This window comes from Ornithodoros turicata, chromosome 1 (assembly GCF_037126465.1).
Source record: "Ornithodoros turicata isolate Travis chromosome 1, ASM3712646v1, whole genome shotgun sequence".
In the NCBI taxonomy this organism is placed as follows: Eukaryota; Metazoa; Arthropoda; class Arachnida; order Ixodida; family Argasidae; genus Ornithodoros; species Ornithodoros turicata.
Window position 1 is genome coordinate 168278831 of NC_088201.1, and position 6000 is coordinate 168284830.

Consider the following 6000-nt stretch of genomic DNA (forward strand, 5'->3'; position numbering starts at 1 on the left):
TCATGTGACTGCAAGGATGGCACCCCCAAAACAATAGGCAGCAAGAATGATTTCTGCAATGTATTGAGCTTTGTAAAACAACAACTTTATTTGAAAATATATTCCAAAAGCCGGGTGTCAAACTCATAATGTAGCGTCCTTTACTGCAAACACCGCTTAACAGAACGAATAAAAACAGAGCGTAAACGTTTTGTCGCCTATCCGGGTGGCATCATCAGTACAACAGAGCCCAAAGATGAGCACATCAGCCTATCTAAGAGGGAATCTTACACATCCGATAGGGGGCCACGGTATGTATTACAGGCTGAAGCATCACGCCTGATAAAGCAGGATTCTAAGAACTTTCTAGGGCCCCATCGCTAGTCATGAGCAAAGGTTACTGCACCATCAAAATATATGTCCCTTAGGACAGCAGTGGTAGACTGATTCGGTCCTGTTTAGTTAAGCTAAGCATTAGTAGCCCTGGCAACTGGCTCTTTTAGTCTTGTCCCACGTCTTTTGTCTATCTCGCCAATGTAGGTTGCATCACATTCTATGCACTCAACTTGATATGCACAGTCAAAATGCCTGATGGGCACAGTGCCCTCCAAATAGCGCATGAAATACGTTGGATGAAAGGAATGCGGACCACCGATGACTCCTTTGATGTTGTTTTTGATTGTTCTCTGTTGGAGGGATGATGCCACCTGGATGGGCAATGAAATGTTTACTCTCTTTATTCTTAATTGTTGTGTTAAGCCAGTGTTCTGAGTAAAGGATTTTACATTATGAACATTGTTTGAATGATGATTAGTGGCGAGCTTCATACCCTGGGCCACTACTCTAACAATTGCTTGTGGTAGTGTGGCGAAATGGAATAACGAGCCTTGTATACAATTTACTTGGCAATATATTTATTTATCTATCATAGGTTGAAGAACCCGGTGTGGTGTTACATAACGGAGGGGCACGTAATCATACAAGACCGATCACCAAAAGTCCTTGCTTTTGACTAGATTAAAATGTGAAGCGATTGTAACATAACAAATGCTGCATGGTGGCGATATGATAGGTTCTCCTCACGAGTTGTCGCCACGGTTACGGTTAGAAACTGCATATCCAGGTAGCAGGATCAAATTTTAATTAGGCTACTTTGGCCAACACGCGAGCATAGAGCACAGTGTCAAAATCCCTTACAAAATAAAAAGAATACTACATCTATGTGGACCCAGAAATCAAGACAGTTTGAAATGCTGTGAACGAATTCCACTACGTTAGTTTTGCCTGAATACCCTTTTCTAAAGCCATGCTGGAATTTAAAAAAAGAAATCGACATGGTAGTACATGATGTCCTCCATTAGTTTACAGGGAACCCTAAAAAGTGGAGCTGGTTAATAGATAGAAGGAGCATAGTTGTCACCTCTTCTGAAGACAGGAATAAGCTTGAGACCTATGTCCTCGACTCGCACACATACTAAGAACCTTTGACACAGATTAACGTATCTTCATTCCAGCTCTTTCACTTTCAGATGTTCATCTCTGTTGAGTGGTCTGTCATTCTTGTAGTACAGATTGGAATTGAAATGCAGGTGCATAAGGGATGCTCTGAAAGAAAAGTGTTTGGTTTTAGTCCTCTTAATGTTTCTGAAAACGAAAACAAACTTCACGGTGACTATGAAATGAGCAATTCCAGGATGACAGCAAAAAAATATATCTCGCCATATCATTATATCCTCCTGGCACTTTAATTGAATAATGGCAGTTGAAGATGATGATGATTCAATTTAATGACGCATAAGCAACTCGGGCTATAGTGCGCCAAAACCATGATAAAACTGTGACTTGTTAAATATCAGACGATTATACTAAAATAATATACTTTGTTGGTTGGTAAATTGAGATATAGGCAAAAACATGATATGATAAAAATAAGCAATTGAAGAAAAGGCAATTGTTGGCTTTGTGTGACTGATGTCGAGTTTGCCACACTACGTGTTGAATAATAATGTATGCTGATACGCTGTAGCATATAAAGTACAATCATACACACGCTCAATATGTGGTGGATATGTGAAACCACTATACACACACTTACATTTCAAACTTTCTTAAAAGGCAGTCCAAGTCTGTCGGATTTGCCAGACTCTATACAAAGCCAGTAAGCACAGTGTGGAATGACTGATTCATCTTTCGAAGGCAGAGGTGCAGCTACCACGACGCTTCGTCATCTCAATGCTTCGGAGCGGCATAGCCTAGTAAGAAGTCATCAGAAGGATCTCATAAAGATAACTTGATTGAAAAAGTGGAGGGTTCTGTGGGATATGTAAGAAAGCATACGCGTTACACAACAGCTACGAGAATGATCGACTGCACCTGCATGGTTTTCAGTACCTAGACTTGGAACTGAAAAATAAATGTGCTAACCTTGTTGATACTACTTTTCCGTCAGGACCACACGAGAGCACATTTGGTTTCTTTAGTTGAAGGTATCATCAGGTCCCCATGCTCCTTTGAGATGCAGCAGACAGAAGTTCGCTGAGGCGAGTGACTGCCGTTGCGGTTCGTCGCTTCGCAGCAGATCAAGAACAGTACACCGCAACGATAGGTGAAACGTTCAGAATATGGTGACCAACTCCAATACCAACCCAATGACCCGAACAAAGAGGATGAACCGGGAGTCACACAAGTTCGCAGTTCGCAAGCTCGGCATACGGCATCCATTACAGCTGACCGGATACGGAAGCATATATCGAACGCCGTGTACAGATTGAAAAGAAAATCGTAGAAACTGTTGCAGGTGATAAACGCAGGGTATATTTTTCTTTCTGAGGCTCTGTAACAAAAACATATTAACGTAGAAATTTTCATGAAGGAAATTGACAGATATTGCGTGACCACGTGACGCGTTTGAGCCAATTGTGGGTGTTGCGAGTGGCCCCCGTGTTGACGTCATCTTGATGGTGGGCCGGGGTGGATATTCTATATAAACGTATGTTTTCTCGGTTTGACGCTAGGCGTGCTGCACTCGGATGAAGTCGAATGTTTTAAATTCGAGTTTAGAGAAACCGTGGGGTTTTAATGCGTGAATTTTCGCATGGAGAGTCCTTGTTGGGTGCTTTATCGACTACAAGTACGAAAGAGCTCCCACAGTTTCTGGTCAGAGTCCCTTTAAGGAGGCTGTTGAACACAATTTCCAGTGGGGCGACAAAGGTTCCTCCTCTGAGGAAATTTGTTGAACTTCTGTCAAAACTGTTTTACAATTCATTGTGAGGACTACTTATCGCGATAAGAAAATACACATGATACTATACCCTCAAGTAAGGTGATGCACATGATAAGTAAGGTGCATCACTGTGGCTATGTACATATGATGGATGTTTTATATACATTTACGGAGGCACGCCAGCGATAGTAACGTGGACATCCTGTACGTTAATGGAACGGTGGCTGCATCACCATCGCGAAAACCATCTCCTCCTGTAGTGTGAATAGGCCTTACAGTAACAGCTTTGTGACGTTTACGTCGCAGTCTCCCTACCAGTAGGAAGAAAGACATGTCGCGTCACTGAGCAGATTATGTTCTTATGTTGCCGAACTACTTGCCGAAAATTCTTGAAATCCGATATTGTCGACGAATGTCAGCACAGTTTCCCCTGAAGTCGGTCCAGGACGCATACTAACCCCCCTGTCCCCCACTTCTTCCTGCTGTCCTCTCTCCATCTGTCCACGTCTGTACGCCGCTGATATCCACAGTCACTCCGCGGTGCTAACGCGGTACCAAAAAAGAAAAAAAAAGGAAGGTCATTTCCATAAGATTCATACATTTCTAATTCAGAAGTGATCACATCCCAATTTCCTTGCATAGTGAACAACGCCCCCAATACATTCTTCCTGATATGATTCCTGTTTCTTTTTTTTCTTTTTTTCAGATGTGTTTCCGCGACCAGTGTCGAAAATACAGAGAGATAAGAGAGCTTTCGAGACGCGTCTGTGATGTGCCTGACTCCTATTTCAAAGATGGCGACGTCTGTGGTATCAGCTGGTGATACTAACGAAATTGTTGCGCACAGTGACGTGCACGAACACATTTCCTGCGTTATAGCGGCAAAGTGAAATAAATATATCATAAGTTATGTGTCTGTATGTCAAAATACGTACGTCCAATTTTGTTTTCTATAATCAAACTCAACTCGAAAAAAAAAGAGATAGCGGCGGCTTTCTAATAACTTGCTGGATAACTTCTGGATCGCTGGTCAATTGAACGAGTCATTACACCGCGCTGGCACAATACGCCTTATTCATAAGTGCTGCCATCTCGAGGCGGCAGCTGGCGGCGCCGCCATGTTTGAGTATTCGGGCGGTCGTGCTATATGCGATTTCCTGTAACGGGACCAGCTGGAGAGTCGGGAGAGTTGCGATTCAAGCTTTTTAGGTTGGCAAGCGAGCTGGAAGAATGCACAGCCGAGCTCACGAACCTAACGTTATACTAACGTTTCTTTCGTACAACTTCGTTATTGTCCTCTACAGCTGGTAAACAGCATCGGATAAGCACGCTCGGCGTAGCTGCAACTTCGTGACTGAGTCTCACGTCGAATTGCTCTGGGCACTGTGGGCACGAATGGGCTCTGTAGCTTTTGTACGTGTGAATACTGAACTACTCGCCCGAAGTTACAGCAGTGTTTTCATGCGGCGTGTTACACAGTTACGTAGCGGGTCCCTATATGGGCGTTTGTGCAGCATGGAGTGGCGATGCATGATCTTACTACAGAACTCTCTGCTTAGTTGCTGGTCCTGTTCAGTAATTGAATAAGAAAGCATTTGAGCACCTGTGACTAGACACAATTTCGTGTACTTTCAGTAAAATATGGGATGTACTTTCATACTCGCACATGCAGCTGTTTGGTACCAGAAACCCAACAAAAGGCAGCCTGTGAACTCAGTCGTGCAATATCATTCTTCTGTGCCCCACTCTCAGCCTCAACGCTTTCCTTTTAAAGTCATCTTCTGTGATCCATCTCAACATTCTTTCACCGTTTGTTAGTGATCTTTTATCTTTGTCTTTAATGTACCTCATCCTTCTTCCATCATTTGTTAGTGTATCCTTTGTTTTCTAATTCCTTTTCTTTCTTTTTATTTATTTATTTATTTCTGGAACAGCAAGCCGACGTCCCGTTTGGCTGACCTTTCCTCCCTTTTTTTCTTTCATTTTCGTCTAATAAATATAACCCCCCCCCCCGACAAAAAGGTGAACGGATACATACTTTTTGAGACGAAAGTTATGTGGGGCTGTCTGTTCACACAAAGAAAGAGGAAGAGCCCCTTCCTTGGAGACATAGAAAGCCAGACTTTCTGTGATGATTTGACGATTGCCTCGCATGTGATACCGTTTTCTTTATGATGAAAAGGCAACGGCACACCAGAAGGAGCACATTGGTTTTGCTCTGAATTCTGCTGTGTCGTACTTGGTTATACGCTTGGTCAGCTCCTTTTTAAAAGCAATTACAGTAACAATGTCCCAAACAGAGATGCACCACTAAGAGAGACAGTGCACAAAGCTCATTTTCCAAATAATCTTCTAAATACTGGTCTGGCAGCATGCTTCCACTGGAAATTCAACACTCCTGCACTTGAATGAACTCCTCTGCAGCTCCCGTTTAGTATAGACCTACTTCTGAAAGAAGCTGCCGTCCTGTGACGCGCCAAACAACCTCAATCTAAGGATGTTCTGACCGTGAACGTGTCACGTGCCTTTTAATTATCTTCGAGGCAATAATAGCGAACTCAGGATTTACCTTATCGGTATTCGGGCCAGTTTTGCCCTTTTGGGTGCACAGTGGCACGAGCACTAATGGGGAGTTGCCGGTCAACCTCCCCGGATGCCGCGTTTTTTGCGATAGGCGATGTGGCGTAAACCGAAACCGCCGGCAGCTATACTCAAATATGGCGCGTAAACGCAGTCTCCGTCTCCGCACATAGATGGCGCGCACTTATGAATAAGGCGTCCTTATTACTTGCATTACT